The 17,284-nt window shown below is 46.0% G+C and overlaps 1 protein-coding gene across 11 annotated transcripts in view; it reads left to right on the top strand.

Moving 5' to 3' along the window:
• RIMS2 (regulating synaptic membrane exocytosis 2) overlaps positions 1-17,284 on the top strand; it is a 787,778-nt gene that overhangs the window by 623,853 nt on the left and 146,641 nt on the right. Inside the window, exon 1 of one of the 11 annotated variants that reach the window (XM_039525813.1) lies at positions 9,988-10,046. The exons of the other annotated variants lie outside the window; for them this stretch is intronic. The gene's annotated coding sequence lies outside the window, so the exon portion shown is untranslated. Of the gene's footprint in view, positions 1-9,987; positions 10,047-17,284 lie in introns of those variants that run through there. 11 annotated transcript variants of the gene reach the window in all.

The following is a 17,284-nucleotide window of genomic DNA, read 5'->3' on the forward strand; positions in this document are numbered from 1 at the left end:
TCAAGGCTGTGTACCTCTTATTTCTTCTGCGGATTTCATCTTTCATATCATTGCTGCTGTTTTTAGTAGTAGATGATGAGGGAGGATAACTATTGAGCAGCCCTTCACCCACCCCATTTTTCAGGAGGGGAGTGTAGGAAAGGAAGCAGAGTTCTTTTACAGGACCTATAACAACTGAATTGCTACTTATCCTTTAAAAGGAGTGGGGAAGGAGTGACTAGAGCCATTGCTGCTCTCCTTAGTGAGGATGGAGAATGGACAGCAGAGGAGTTAGGTGGAGAGGAAGACCTAGGAAAGTGAGAGCCCACTATAAGCAGCAGTATTGTCAACTCTGAGGAATCAAAAATCATGAGTCAGGCTCTGAAATCACAACACTGAATAAAAATTGTGATACTTTAAAGATAATATATGTTCCATTCTAGTTTTTTGAGCCTTTAGGGTTCAATTTTTCAAATTTTTCTTTGCAGCTATTATGGCTAAAACCAGAGGTTTTTATGTAATAAGATCATAGAATCATAGAATATCAGGTGTGGAAGGGACCTCAGGAGATCATCTAGTCCAACCCTCTGCTCAAAGCAGGACCAATCCCCAACTAAATAATCCCAGCCAGGGCTTTGTCAAGCCTGACCTTAAAAACCTCTAAGGAAGGAGATTCCACCACCTCCCTAGGTAACCCATTCCAGTGCTTCACCACTCTCTGAAAGAAAAAGTTTTTCTTAATATCCAACCTAAAACTCCCCCACTGCAACTTGAGACCATTACTCCTTGTTCTGTCATCTGATACCACTGAGAACAATCTAAATCCATCCTCTTTGTAACCCCCTTTCAGGTAGTTGAAATCAGCTATCAAATCCCCCCTCAGTCTTCTCTTCTGCAGACTAAACAATCCCAGTTCCCTCAGCCTCTCCTCATAAGTCATGTGCTCCAGCCCCCTAATCATTTTTGTTGCCCTCCACTGGACTCTTTCCAATTTTTCCACATCCTTCTTGTAGTGTGGGGCCCAAAACTGGACACAGTACTCCAGATGAGGCCTCACCAATGTCGAATAGAGGGGAATGATCATGTCCCTTGATCTGCTAGCAATGCCCCTACTTATACAGCCCAAAATGCCGTTAGCCTTCTTGGCAACAAGGGCACAGCTTCTTGTCCACTGTAACCCCTAGGTCCTTTTGTGCAGAACTGCTGCCTAGCCACCCGGTCCCTAGTCTGTAGCAGTACATGGGATTCTTCTGTCCTAAGTGCAGGACTCTGCACTTGTTCTTGTTGAACCTCATCAGATTTCTTTTGGCCCAATCCTCTATTTTGTCTAGGTCCCTCTGTATACTATCCCTACCCTCCATCATATCTACCATTCCTCCCAATTTAGTGTCATCTGCAAACTTGCTGAGGGTGCAGTCCACGCCATCCTCCAGATTATTAATGAAGATATTGAACAAACCCGGGCCCAGGACCAATCTCTGGGGCACTCCGCTTGATACCGGCTGCCAACTAGACATGGAGCCATTGATCACAACCCATTGAGCCCGATGATCTAGCCAGCTTTCTATCCACCTTATAGTCTGTTCATGCAGCCCATACTTCTTTAACTTGCCAGCAAGAATACTGTGGGAGACCATATCAAAAGCTTCGCTAAAGTCAAGGAATAACACATCCACTGCTTTCCCCTCATCCACAGAGCCAGTTATCTCATCATAGAAGGCAATTAGGTTAGTCAGGCATGACTTGCCCTTGGTGAATCCATGCTGACTGTTCCTGATCACTTTCCTCTCCTCTTAGTACTTCAGAATTGATTTGTTGAGGACCTGCTCCAAGATTTTTCCAGGGACTGAGGTGAGGCTGACTGGCCTGTAGTTCCCCGGATCCTCCTCCTTCCCATTTTTAACAATGGGCACTACATTAGCCTTTTTCCAGTCATACGGGACTTCCCCCGATCGCCATGAGTTTTCAAAGATAATGGCCAATGGCTCTGCAATCACATGTGCCAACTCCTTTAGCACACTCGGATGCAGCGCATCCGGCCCCATGGACTTGTGCTCGTCCAGCTTTTCTAAATAGTCCTGAACCACTTCTTTCTCCACAGAGGGCTCGTCACCTCCTCCCCATGCTGTACTGCCCAGTGCAGTAGTCTGGGAGCTGACCATGTTCCTGAATACAGAGGCAAAAGAAGCATTGAGTACATTAGCTTTTTCCACATCCTCTGTCACTAGGTTGCCTTCCTCATTCAGTAAGGGGCCCACACTTTCCTTGACTTTCTTCTTGTTGCTAACATACCTGAAGAAATCCTTCTTGTTACTCTTAACATCTCTTGCTAGCTGCAACTCCAAGTGTGATTTGGCCTTCCTGATTTCACTCCTGAATACCTGAGCAATATTTTTATACTCCTCCCTGGTCATTTGTCCAATCTTCCACTTCTTGTAAGCTTCTTTTTGCGTTTAAGATCAGCAAGGATTTCACTGTTAAGCCAAGCTGGTCGCCTGCCATATTTACTATTCTTTCTACACATTGGGATGGTTTGTTCCTGCAACCTCAATAAGGATTCTTTAAAATACAGCCAGCTCTCCTGGACTCCTTTCCCCCTCATGTTATTCTCCCAGGGGATCCTGGCCATCAGTTCCCTGAGAGAGTCAAAATCTGTATTCTGCTGCTTTCCTTTCTTCCTTGTGTCAGGATCCTGAACTCGACCATCTCATGGTAACTGCCTCCTAAGTTCCCATCCACTTTTGCTTCCCTTGCTAATTCTTCCCTGTTTGTGAGCAGCAGGACAAGAAGAGCTCTGCCCCTAGTTGGTTCCTCTAGTACTTGCACCAGGAAATTGTCCCCTACACTTTCCAAAAACTTCCTCAATTGTCTGTGCACCACTGTTTTGCTCTCCCAGCAGATATCAGGGTGATTGAAGTCTCCGATGAGAACCAGGGCCTGTGATCTGGTAACTTCTGTTAGTTGCCGGAAGAAAGCCTCATCCACCTCATCCCCCTGGTCTGGTGGTCAGTGGCGTAGCCAGGTTCTAACAGCAGTGGGAAGCAAACATAAAAAAGGCACCCCCACTTGGCTCCTCCTCCGGCCACGCCCCCCAGCTCCTCTGGCCATGCCGTGCCCTCTCCCCCCCTTGGCTGGCACCTTCAGCCACACTGCAGCCATGCTGGGCCCCCCGGCCACGCCACCCCCCCCATGGCTGTACAGGGAGGCTGGCAAAGGACGGAGGTACGAGGGGAGGTGAAGGGGAGGGAAAGGCAGGGGCACGGGGTACATGGGAGGAGTACATGGGGTATGGAGTTTGGGGAGGGGTTACCGGGGATGGGAGTGGGCTGGGGTCCCCGGGGCTCTCTGTGCAGAGGGGGCTGGAGCTGCCCCCGGAACCGGGAGAGCCAGGGAGGGGCTCGCCGCATGCAGCACCAGCCCAGATCAGCGCTGGCCCTACCCCTTGAGGGGTGGGGGAAGAAGGCAGTGATCCCCGCCAGGCGTGGTCCGAGCGAGCTGCAGCCCGGCTCACCTGCTCAGCCCGGGAGGCGCTGCCCTGCCCAGGGCTGCTGGCGGAGCCTGGTTGTGGGCGGGTCGCACTGACAGGCCACAGCGGAAGGGGGGAAGCGCTCTCCCCTCCTCGGGGGAGTTTTATTCTGGTGAGCCGCGGGCGGCGTCGAAGCTCCTGCTGGGAGTGACCGGCCGCGGTTCTGCCTGGTGTGGCTGCCATGAGCAGCGCAGAGCCGCGGCGTCTGCTCCTCCAGCATGCACGGGCTCTGCCACTGCCTCTGCATTGTGGCCGCGCTGGTGGGGCTCTCCTGGGCCAGCAGGAACTGCTGGCAGCGCTGGCTGGCAGGCGCCGCTTCCGCGCCTGCCGCCCTGAGGGGAAGCGGCTGCTTCCACTGAACCGCACTAGCTACGCTACTGCTGGTGGTCTATAGCAGACTCCCACCATGACATCCCCCTTGTTGCTCATACTTCTAAACTTAATCCAGAGACTCTCAGGTTTTTCTGCAGTTTCAGACCGGAGCTTTGAGCAGTCATACTGCTCTCTTACATACAGTGCAACTCCCCTACCTTTTCTGCCCTGCCTGTCCTTCCTGAACAGTTTATATCCACCCATGACAGTACTCTAGTCATGTGAGTTATCCCACCAAGTCATAATTCCTTGACTGTGCCAGGACTTCCAGTTCTCCCTGCTTGTTTCCCAGGCTTTTTGCATTTGTGTATAGGCACTTAAGATAACTCTCTGATCATCCTGCTTTCTCCGTATGAGGCAGGAGTCCTCCCCTCTTGTGCTCTCCTGCTCGTGCTTCCTCCCCGTATCCCACTTCCCCACTTACCTCAGGGCTTTGGTCTCCTTCCCCCCGTGTACCTAATTTAAAGCCTTCCTCACTAGGTTAGCCAGCCTACTTGCGAAGCTGCTCTTCCCTCTTTGTTAGGTGGAGCCCATCTCTGCCTAGCACTCCTCCTTCTTGGAACACCATTCCATGGTCGAAGAATCCAAAGCCTTCTCACTGACACCACCTGCATAGCCATTCGTTGACTTCCACGATTTAACGATCTCTACCCAGGCCTTTTCCTGCCACAGGGAGGATGGATGAGAACACCACTTGCACCTCAAACTCCTTTATCCTTCTTCCCAGAGCCACGTAGTCTGCAGTGATCCACTCAAGGTCATTCTTGGCAGTATCATTGGTGCCCGTGTGGAAAAGCAGGGAAGGATAGCAATCCGAGGGCTTGATGAGGCTCGGCAGTCTCTCCATCACATCATGAATCCTAGCCCCTGGCAAGCAGCAGACTTCTCGGTTTTCCCGGTCAGGACGGCAGATAGATGACTCAGTCCCCCTGAGGAGGGAGTCCCCGACCATCACCACCTGCCTCCTTCTCTTGCGAGCAGTGGTCGTGGAACCCCCATCCCTAGGACAGTGCATCTCATGCCTTCCAATCAGTGGAGTCTCCTTCTGCTCCCTTCCCTCAGATGTATCATCTAGTACACTCTCCACATTAGTACCTGGTGAGAGAACATGAAAATGGTTGTTCACCTGTATCTGCATTGCTGGTACATGGACACTCCTCTGTCTTCTTCTGGTGGTCATGCTGCCAAATTACTTCACCATCCTTCTGTCCCTGCTGCACAGCCTGCTCTGATTCTTCAGAATGTTGTGCCCATAGAAGCATATCCTGACGTATGTCCAGGAAATCTTCATTTTCTCTTATGCAATGCAGGGGTAATACTTGTTTCTCCAGACCTTGAACCTTTTCTTCCAATACAGAGACCAGCTTGCACGCTGTACAGACACAGTCGCTTCTGTCCTGTGGAAGAAAGACAAACATGGCACATCCTGTGAAGGTCACAACAGCCGATGGCTCACCATCCATATTACCTTCCTTTTAAAAGCTTCCTCAGCTGTTGCAGGAACTGCTCAGAGAAGCCTTCAAGATGAAAGCCTCAGTGGGCTCTCCCCAGGTGAACTCCCAGTCAAACTCCCTCTGTTAGCCTCTCCGCTGTTTGCCGCTCAGCTGGTTCGCAGCTGACTGACCACTGGGGTTGGGGCTTAAAAAAACAAATATTGTGAGACTTGTGATCAAATTTGGAAGTGTTGGTAACACTGACTGCAATAGAGGAGCCTGCAAAGAAATGTAGGGAGGAGGGAAGTGCGCAGAATTAATTTAATAGTGGGGAGAAATAGAAGAGCCCATAGTTCATTAGTTGGGAGAGAGGGTAACAGGAGAACCAAGGACACAATCATTCGAAGTAGAAAGAGGGAAGCCCAAATTATACTTGTCAAAGGAGGGGAACAGAGAGACCTGGATTTATTTAAGATGTTCTCTTCTGTTTCTGTAATAATACATATAGAATGCTACATATAATGCTAACTTATTTTAATATTAATATGAACATATCTAATTGAGCACAAAGTTCAAACCAGGGAATGTTTAAATATGCTAATAATGTCTGTATAAGGAATGAATGAATAAAACATTTAGGAATGTGCAACCAAAAAAGAGTATCTCATATTTTTTGTACAATAGAGCCACAATGCCTGCTGCAGTGTATGTGCCCCGAGAGGTCACAATCCTATAAACAAGCCCATTTAAGCTATGGGCTTGTAATGCAGCAAGGGATGTTTTGGTTGGACATAAGGAAAAACTTCCTAACTGTCAGAGTAGTTAAGCACTGGAATAAATTGCCTAGAGAGGTTGCGGAATTTCCATCATTGGTTGTTTTTAAGAGCAGGTTAGATAAACGCCTTAGATAATACTTAGTTCTGCCTTGAGTGCAGGGGACTGGACTAGAAGACCTCTCGAGGTCCCTTCCAGTCCTATGATTCTGTGACACATGCATGATTGTAGTTTTCCTCAATTACTCATTTATACCAAGGTAAACACATTAATTTTTGCAGGAACAAGGTCAGATACAGTACATGGGCATATATTGTAATTCTGTGGTATCTTATTAATTGACAACACTATTTTCTCATACTCAGATGTGGATGTACCACCCATAATGCATGAGTAAATGACTTAGCACCTCCCTATCTCAACATTCATCTAAATCAGAGACAAGGCCTGGAACATTTTATTTTTCAGAAAAGTATGAATAGAAATGATCTAGGATAGAAATTATTAGCCAGTTTTAACTATATCTAGCACTCCAGCTGTGCAGTACATTGCAGACAATAAAGCTATATTTAAATACTTTTATGAAGGTTGCGAAATTAAGTTCTCAAAACTTAGGAAAAGACAGAATTGAGGTAGGTCACACAACCTTCATTCTGCCCCATGGTGTGTATGCATTATGATACAGTCTTTATTTACATGATCACATACTACTTTTTCCAAAGGACCAAAGCATTATTCAGTGCACAGAATTCACTGAGCTCACTAAATGAATTAGGGCTGTGTGCTGAATAAGGCAGAAATATGTAGCAATGTGTCATATTTACTGTAGAAGGTGTAGGAGGAGTGTAAAGAATAAGGCAGAGAAAGGATGATTTTGTGGTTAAAGCAAGTGAATGCCACCTAGGAGAGCTTGATTCTCTCCCTGCCTCTGCCACATATTTTCTAGGTGAGTTACTGAAACCAACATGAGAAGGGGGGCCTGATTTTCACAAGTGCTGAGCACTCACAATTGCAGCGAAAATAAGTGGCAGCTGTGGAACCTCTGGCCAGAGTTGGGAGTCAGGAGGCCCCTCTGTCTAATCCTAAATCTGATGGTGACTCACGGTGTAGCTTTAAGCAGTTTGCTGTGCTGCTCTAGCTCAGTTGCCCATCTGTAATAGTTACCCAGCTACCTCTCAGGCAGGAGTGTTGTGAAGATTCATTTACTATTCATTTAAAACTATAAAATGCTAAATATTTGAAAAATTATGCACCATAATTGGTCAACACATGCACATTTTGTTCTTATGCTCTTTGTACTCATCTGTGAAATAGTGATGATAATAGTTTTGTATCTCAAAGGAGAGTTGTGGATATAAATTAACATTTGTGAGGCACTCAGATACTTCAGTGATGAGTATCATAGAAAACCCTATGAGAACATTAATGATTCCATATTCAGTACAGAGTTTGGATGATGAGTACTACATAAGATGTGAGGCCACAACTGAGTGATGAGCATAAAAAAGACATACTGAACAGTTGCCTGAGCACTGTCCATCCTGTGGACTGAATGAGGCAGGGGTCCTGTGGACAAAATAGTATGTGATCATGTAATTAAAGACTGTACCATAAGGAATGTGCACAGAGAGACAGAACTTAGGTTGCTGGAGGCAATCTTACTTCTAGCATTTCATAACTTTTGAGAGCTTGATTTTGCAACTTTAATAACATTCTACAAAATTAGATTCTGTGTGTAATTTCCTAGTGTTGTTTGGCTTGTTGGGTTGTTTAAAAAAACAAATTAAGTAACCAGGGCCGCCCAGAGGATTCCGGGGGCCCGAGGTCTTCGGCAGCACGGGGCCCTTCCGTTCCGGGACCCGCCGCCAAAGTGCCCCGAAGACCCGCGGCGGGAGCCCCCCGCCACCGAATTACCGCCGAAGACCGGGCTGCGCTTCGGCGGCGGGTCCCGCTCCGGCGGGCATGCGGTGGCGGGGGCTCTCGCCGCTGGCCTTCGGGCACTTCGGCGGCGGGTCCCGGAACAGAAGGCCCCGCCGCCGAGACCGGGCTGCGCCGATGGCGGCGGGTCCCGCTTCGCCCCGCCCCGGCTGCCGCTTCTCCATCCCCGCCGGCCCCGGCCCCCGCTTCGGCTTCGGCCTCTTACCGAGCGCGTCGCCGGCAGGGCCTGAGCTCCGTCCGGCTCAGAGCCGCGTGGTGAGGGGGCGGGGCTGTGAGCTCCACGCCGAGCGGAGGCAGCTGCCCCGCCCCCTCCCCACGGCGCTCGGGGCGGGGCTCAGGGGCTCGGCTGGAGTCTCGGCGCTTGATGCGCCGAGGCTCCCAGAGAGGGGCGGAGGCGGGAGCCTCTGCTCTTCTCTTGGGGGCCCCTGCGGAGCCCGGGGCCCGGGGCAAATTGCCCCCTTTGCCCCCCCCCTGGGCGGCCCTGTAAGTAACGTGCAGTTGTATTACTTCCTTCAGGGTCATCAGAAAGAAGTGAACCCTAGCCCTTCAGCAATACAGCTTAAACCTCTACCACTTGAACTAAAGGAGTAATTGCAATGGCTAGCAGCTAGAGTAGGCTGTTATCCTCTTTGCACAAGCCACTACAGGAGGAAGTATAACATTTTGAAATAGTTATATAAACAGAAGTTGCTCCATTTTTCAGATATCATGGCCAACCACAGGGATTTTACAGGTCCTTTCGAAGAGGCAGTCCATCCAAGTGGATGAGAATTGGATCTGCTGTATTAAGGGATGTAGATTCTATTCCCACCTCTGCCAAAAATAATTTTATGTAACATCTCAGAGGGTGTTTGACACAGGGGCGAACAGGAATAGGAGGAAAGAAGACCTGAGTTGGTTCTCTGCCTCCACAAAATACTCAGAGCTGGTCAAGCCTGTGAATTAGGCTGCATTGATTCCTGCCATCCCTGAAATGGGGAGCAGTATGATCTGCCACTACTGGCACTTGCACTGATGCAAGGATGAACCTTCCCAAGTGTCTGCTACCACTCGTCCCCTACCGCATCCTAATTTCTCTCACACACAATGACTATTTGTTTTGTTTAAGAACATAACATTTAAATAATTCTGAATTATCCAGTCTTGCATTTTACAAGCCTCTATAACTGCACACTCCTAGTAGTTACCTTAGGCCTGGTCCACACTAAAAAGGGGGTTCGAATTAGGGTACGCAAATTCAGCTACGGGAATAGCGTAGCTGAATTCAAAGTACCCTAAATCGAACTACTCACCCGTCCAGACGCGTCGGGGTCGAACTCCGCGGCTCCCCCGTCGACTCCACCACCGCCGTTTGCAGTGGTGGAGTACCGGAGTCGACCGCGGCGCTTCCGGAGTTCGAACTATCGCGTCTAGATCAGACGTGATAGTTCGAACTCCGTGAAGTCGAACTCACCGCGTCGACCCGCGCTGTGAGTATGGACCTGCCCTTAGTCTTTCCTCTCCTACTTCACCCTAATGTTTGTTACATTGGTTTTTGTATTCAATTCATTTGTAAGCTGTTCTGAGCAAGGATTGTGCCTTCCTACTGTACTTAGCTCAGTCAGGACCTCATTTTTAAGGCCTCCTCCAAAAGACATATGCAATTTACCATCTCAATGTATCTACCTCAGAAGAAGATAGAACTGAGTTGGCCCTATCATTTTTTGAACCTGTGGTTCTAGTGAGTCTTGGTCTTTCCGTCCTAAGGCTTAGATCACCAAGTCATCTCCTTCAGTGGTTTTACTAAGCAGTGTTATTTATTTAGCAAATTACAGTCAATGTAAAGTAACATCATTAATATGTTTTAGGCACTGTGATAGAAATTGGTGTAATTGATGAGAAATATCCTTGGAGTCTCTTTTTTTAATGCATCAGTCAGAGGCTAAGAATAGACCTGGTGGCTAGTTCTCAAACAGAAAACAGTAAAGACATTCTCCTTCTTGAGGGACTCCACTGACTTAAGAGTTTTCTTCCACCCTTCCCCTGTGAGTACTGTGGTTGACTCTTCAATCTCCTTTAAATTTCCTTTCAAAATAATAAAGATCATTCTGAAAAAAATATTTTGTTTCTTGTACAGAAACATTTAACTTCTTTCCACATCAGCTATTCAAGTTCTCTGCACTCAGGCTGTGTGTAGGTCATAGCTAGATGACAATAATATACCCCCCTGGAAAGAATTACTGCATACAGTGTCTTTCCAGAGGTCAGGGGTCAGATATCTGTAGGTCTTGCAGCTGGCACTGAAGATGGCTTTTACACACTTGCCTACTTTGGCTGTACAACCCCTGACTGTAGTACAACAATCATTAAAAACAGCCACCACCAGCAGTTTCTTTGGAACTATGGACAGCAAGAATAAAGAGCATCAGGATAGACTCATAATGCAAGGTAGAGTATGAATGAGGCTTGCCAGTGTTCTTACCCCAGCATCCTCCTTATTCAGGTACAATGGACAGTTTAGCCAATATGCTTCTTCTAGGAATAGCAGTGCTAGTTTCCTTGGAGGCTGTCCTTAAAGGCCTTAAATGCAACCTGTGTTAGCTGATCCCGTGGAAACAGGTGGTAAACATAGGCATTTTCCTCAGTTACACCACAGCTTGGCCTACTTTTAGGCCTGGTCTACACTATGAGTTTAGGTCAAATTTAGCAGCATTAAATCGAATTAACCCTGTGCCCGTCCACACAAAGAAGCCATTTACTTCGACATAAAGGGCTGTTAAAATTGATTTCTGTACTCCTCCCTGACAAGGGGAGTAGTGCTGAAATCGACATTGCCAGTTTGAGTTAGGGTTAGTGTGGACACAATTCGACGGTATTGGCCTCCGGGAGCTATCCCACAGTTCACCATTGTGACCGCTCTGGACAGCAATCTGAACTCAGATGCACTGGCCAGGTAAAGAGGAAAAGCCCCAGGAACTTTTGAATTTCATTTTCTGTTTGCCCAGCGTGGAGAGCTGATCAGCAAAGGTGACCATGCAGAGCTCATCAGCACAGGTAACCATGCAGTCCGAGAATCGAAAAAGAGCTCCAGCATGGACCGTACAGGAGGTACTGGATCTGATCACTGTATGGGGAGATGATTCTGTGCTAATAGAACTAAGTTCCAAAAGACGAAATGACAAAACATTTGAAAAAATCTCCAAGGGAATGATGGAGAGAGGTCACAATAGGGACTCAGTACGGTGCCACATGAAAGTTAAGGAGCTCAGACAAGCGTACCAGAAAACCAAAGAAGCAAACGGATGCTCCAGGTCAGAGCCGCAGACATGCTGCTTCTGTGCTGAGCTGCATGCAATTCTCTGTGGGGGGCCACCACCACTACCCCACCCCTGACCGTGGATTCCGAGGAGGGGGTACTCTCAGCCATGCCTGAGGATTTTGCGGACAGGGAAGATGAGGAGGAGGACAAGCTTGAGGAGAGCACACAGCACACCGTTCTCCCTAACAGCCAGGATCTTTTTCTCACCCTGACTGAAGTAGCCTCCCAACCCTCCCAAGGCGGTATCCTGGACCATGAGGCTGGAGAAGGGACCTCTGGTGAGTGTACCTTTGTAAATATAAAACATGGTTTAAAAGCAAGTGGTTTGTAATGATTAATTTGCCCTGAGGACTTGGGATGCATTCGTGGCCAGTTCAGCTACTGGAAAAGTCTGTTAACGTATCTGGGGATGGAGTGGAAATCCTCCAGGGACATCTCCATGAAGCTCTCCTGGAGGTACTCCAAAAGCCTTTGCAGAAGGTTTCTGGGCAGCCCAGCCTTATTCCGTCCTCCATGGTAGGACATTTTACCACGCCATGCTAGTAGCAAGTAATCTGGTATCATTGCATGACAAAGCCTGGCAGTGTATGATCCCAGTGTTTGCTGGCATTCAAGCAACATCTTTATATCTCTGTATTATCCTCAGGAGAGTGATATCGTTCATGGTAACCTGGTTGAAATACGGGAATTTAATTAAGGGGACATTCAGAGGTGGCCATTCCTACTGGGCTGTTTGCCTGTGGCTGAAAAGAAATCCTCCCCGCAGTTAGCCAAGTGGTGTGTGTGGGGAGCAGTGGCGCTGAGCTGTTCGTGTTTGGCTAGTTGAGATCTTCCCTGATACTAGCCACGTGGTTAAGGGAGGGGTAAAGCGATCATCCCAGAGACTTGGATGGGGCGGGGGAGTTAGTTTGGTTTCTGCTGCTGCACATTAACATGAAAACCGCAGCACTCAATGGGCTTTGCTTGATATGGGAAAGGAGGGATCTGCTTTTATGAAGGTTACAGAAGCCAAAAGACTATGGCTTACCATGGCCGCATGCAAGCCGAATTCTGTTACTCAGCCCTGCATCTGTGATCTCTAACACCAAAGCCGCAGGCACTCAATATTAAGATGCAAAATGCGACCTTGTACCAAAATCACACATGCTATGTAATGTGAATAGTGTTGTTCACCGTGAAAGAGTATACCCGTTGTTCTGTAAAATGTATCTTTTAAAATATTTCTCTCCCTTTTTTCACTCCCACAGCTGCACATTTTTCAAGCCTCCCTCCGCTGTCCCAAATGCTATCTCAGATAAGGCAGCGAAAAAAACGCATGCACGATGAAATGTTCTCTGAGATCATGCAGTTGACCCACAATGAAAGAGCTCAGCTGAATGAGTGGAAGGACACAATATCACAGTACAGGAAAGCAGCCAATGAACATGAGGACAGGAGGGACGAACGTGAGGACAGGAGGAATGGATGTGAGGACAGGAGGGATGATCGAGATGAGAGGTGGCAGCAGGAAGATCAGAGGAGGCAGGATGCAATGCTGGGGCTACTGTGGGATCAAATGGACATGCTCTGGTGTCTGGTGGAGCTTCAGGAACAGCAGCAGGATCGCAGAGTGCCGCTGCAGCCCCTGTTTAACCCGCTCCCCAAGTTCCATAGCCTCCTTACCCAGATGCCCAAGAAGTGGGGGGAGGCTCCATGCACCCTGCCACTCCACCCCAGTGGACAGCCCAAGCAACAGAAGGGTGTCATTCAACAAGTTTTGAAGTGGCCTTTTCCTTCCCTCCTTCCACACCCCACCTGGGCTACCTTGTCAGTTCTCTCCCTATTTTTATAATCAATTAATAAAGAATACATGGTTTTTAAATGATAGTGACTTTATTTCGTTTGCAAGCAAGCTGTGATTGAAGGGGGGAGGGTGGGTGGCTTACAGGGAATGAGTCAACCAAGGGGGCGAGTTTTCATCAAGGAGAAACAAACAGAACTGTCACACCATAGCCTGGCCAGTTATGAAACTGGTTTTCAAAGCCTCTCTGATGCGCACCGCTTCCTGGTGTGCTCTTCTAATCGCCCTGGTGTCTGGCTGCGCGTAATCAGTGGCCAGGTGATTTGCCTCAACCTCTCACCCGCCATAAACATCTCCCCCTTACTCTCACAGAGATTGTGGAGCACACAACAAGCAGCAATAACAATGGGAATATTGGTTTCGCTGAGGTCTGGGCAAGTCAGTAAAGTGCACCAGCGACTCTTTAAACATCCAAATGCACATTCTACCACCATTCTGCACTTGCTCAGCCTATATTCCACAAAGGCAGAGGCTTTTCATCAAGGAGAAACACAAACAAGTGTCACACAGAATGGCCCCCTCAAGGATTGAACTCAAAAGCCTGGGTTTAGCAGGCTGTTGATTTCACGGAAGGAGGGAGGAGCAAATGAATACAAAACAAATCTGGTCTATTTCTTGTTTCGATCCACTCCATCTATCTTTTACATCTTAGGCTGGCAGCAGACAGTGCAGTATGACTGCTAGCCATCATCTCCTCCTGGGTGCTTGGCAGAAGATGGGAAATGGCCTGGCTGAGTCACTCTTATCTCTGTATGATGATGATGGTTTTCAATCCTAATACACCATCTGCTGCCAAAAGCTGCTGCTGTATAGCAATGCAGTCCCACGTCTGCCAGCACCCAGGAGACTTACGGTGATGGTCAGCTGTGCGGACTCTGTGCTTACCGTGGCATAGTGTCTGCACAGGTAACCCAGGAAAAAAGGCATGAAATGGTTGTCTGCTGTTGCTTTCATGGAGGGAGGGAGGGAGAGGGGGGCCTGACGACATGTACCCAGAATCACCCGCGACAATGTTTTTTGCCCCATCAGGCACTGGGATCTCAACCCAGTATTCCAATGGCGGGGAAGACTACAGGAACTATGGGATAGCTACCCACAGTGCAACACTCCGGAAGTCGATTTTAGACTTAGTACTATGGACGCACACCACTGAATTAATGTGCTTAGTGTGGCCGCGTGCACTCAACTTTATACAATCTGTTGCCAAAAATCGAATTCTGTAAAATCAGAGTAATCCTGTAGTGTATACATACCCTTAGGAAGAGTTGTACTGTTGTTAAATATATGCTATTCATGGGATAAGAATAAAAGTAGTGGCAAATACCCAGCCAGTCTCTTTCTTGAATCAGGAGGTAAGGCATACAGTAAAATATTTTTTTCGGAACACAGAGGAAGTGATAGGGTTTTTTGGGGGGGCAGGGGAAGGGGTAGAAATAGAAGTGGAAATTGAATTAGTTAGAATGCTTTGAAGAATTTAAGGAATCCTAACTCTTTGTTATTGCATGTAAGAGGAGTACAGAGCTGTTGATATGTCCCAGTTTTGCTATTTGAAACCAAACATTTTAAAAAAATGAGACCAAAAAACTCTTGTAAAATATTTGTCTGTTTTCAGAAGATTATTATTTCAGTGAGTTTTAACACAAAGTTGCTATTATACTCTTTATAAAGCAAATTACAAAAAGGTTACCTCCTTTTCTACATTGTATGGAAACAAGTGTGGTAACTTACAGTAGTTTTGGCTAACATTTTATAAAGTGAGTACCTAAAGTTAAGTCGCTAAACCCATATTGAGGCATCTCGAAATGGAAGTTGTGGGTACTCAGCACCTCAGAAAATCAGTCTCCTACCCCTTTATAATTTTTTTTAAAAAAAATAGGCACCTAAATATGGATTTAGGGTCTAACTTGACCAGTGTTACTATAGTTACACCACTTATTTTAGCCTAAGGGTTTAGAAAAAATATGTTATATTATGTAAACAATATATATTTTTTATCTTTTGGGGTTAGTAAATGACCTAAGTGTTTCTTATCACAAAGAATGTTGGGGTGAGGAGGTTGCTGCTATTGGTTGGCCATAATTCATAATGCTGAAGTGCTTCTAGTTTATTTTTATGTTTTAATCATTTTTTACATTTTAATCAATGTCTTTTCCTTTAGAATTAAAAGTTCATATTTTCTGCTTATCAGCATGATGTTTATTAAAATGATTCAACAACATTCATAAAGAAAAGTTGCACTCACCTATCTAATGCTGTATGTTAGTATAAGTTTGAGGGGGGGGAAACATTTATATTGCAGAAGCTAGTGATAGGTGAATGATTGATTCCAAGGCCAGAAAAGACCATTGTGATCATCTAATCCTCCTGTTAACACAGGCCAGAGTATTTTGCCCAAAATGATTCCTAGAGCATATCTTTTAGAAAACGTCCAATCTTGATTGAACAGTTGCCAGTGATTGAGAATCCACCACAACCACTGGAAAACATGGAGTACTGTGTACTGGCATGAGTTTGGGATAATCATAGTCAGTGTTTTAGTAATATGTGTTTTATTTGCTATTGGTAGATGATCTGACATTCCCAGAGTGTTTTTAATTGATATATTAATATAAAATCAAACTAAAAAAGAAATAAAACAGCATTTCAGAGATTCATTCATATTCACTAAGTACAATATTTACACACAGCTCTGACATTTTAACCAGCTTCTCATTCTTTTCTTTGACAGTTGCACTCATTGCTATAATCTAAATCTACCCATTTATAGAAAACCAAAACTTCATTAATATCAAAGAATGCCCTTTTCCAAATACTAGTTTTCTATAACAATATATATTCATTAACTCATCAACATTTAAAAAGCAAGAAAATAGTTAAAAATTAGTGCCATTTGCTTTTTACTAAATGAAAATAAATGTATTAGTTTTTTTAATTATTTGAGCCCATTATGTCTGATACTATCCCTTTAAACAAAAATCTCACATAAAACTCTTTCCATAAAATACAATACTAATTTTGACAGAATTTTTCTTTCTCTCTATTTTTCTTTTTATTTTTTTACAGAAAACATAGAATGCAAGTCAGGAGCTCTGGGATTCTAGCCCAGTGCACATATCTTTAAATCATGTTGCCCCTGAATTGAGCATCACTGCCATAATGTTTTATATTAATAGCCCTCAACAATTCATATTATTTTTGTTGCAATTTTTGCTGCACTGTGCACATTTATACTAATAAATTTTGTCAAAAACACTTGAGATAAATATTTCATTGAGCTTTAAAATCAGCTATGAATTTAATTAGCATTCTGTACTCTTCATTCCATCTCCTAAATAGATATATAGAATCTAACTGAAAAAGGCCCCTACGAGATCTGTGAATCATAGAATCATAGACTTTAAGGTCAGAAGGGACCACTGTGATCATCCAGTCTGACCTCCCACACAACACAGGCCACAGAATCCCACCCACCCACTCCTGCATCAAACCCCTAACCTATGTCTGAGCTATTGAAGTCCTCAAATCATGGTATAAAGACTTCAAGGTGCAGAGAATCCTCCAGCAAGTGACCCTTGCCCCACGCTGCAGAGGAAGGCAAAAAAACACCAGGGCCTCTGCCAATCTGCCCTGGAGGAAAATTCCTTCCCAACCACAAATATGGCGATAAGCTAAACACTAAGCATGTAGGCAAGACTCACCAGCCAGACGCCCAGGAAAGAATTCTCTGTAGTAATTCAGATCCCACCCCATCTAACATCCCATCACAGGCCATTGGGCATATTTACTGCTAATAGTCAAAGATCAATTAATTGCCAAAATTAGGCTATTCCATCATACCATCCCCTCCATAAACTTATCAAGCTCAGTCTTGAAGCCAGATATGTCTTTTTCCCCCACTGCTCCCCTTGGAAGGCTGTTCCAGAACTTCACTCTTCTGATGGTTAGAAACCTTCGTCTAATTTCAAGTCTAAACTTCCTGATGGCCAGTTTATATCCATTTGTTCTTGTGTTCACATGGTACTGAGCTTAAATAATTCCTCTCCCTCCCTGGTATTTATCCCTCTGATATATTTATAGAGAGCAATGATATCTCCCCTCAGCCTTCTTTTGGTTAGGCTAAACTA

The sequence above is a fragment of the Mauremys reevesii genome, linkage group 2 (genome assembly GCF_016161935.1).
Source record: "Mauremys reevesii isolate NIE-2019 linkage group 2, ASM1616193v1, whole genome shotgun sequence".
NCBI classification, from domain to species: Eukaryota; Metazoa; Chordata; order Testudines; family Geoemydidae; genus Mauremys; species Mauremys reevesii.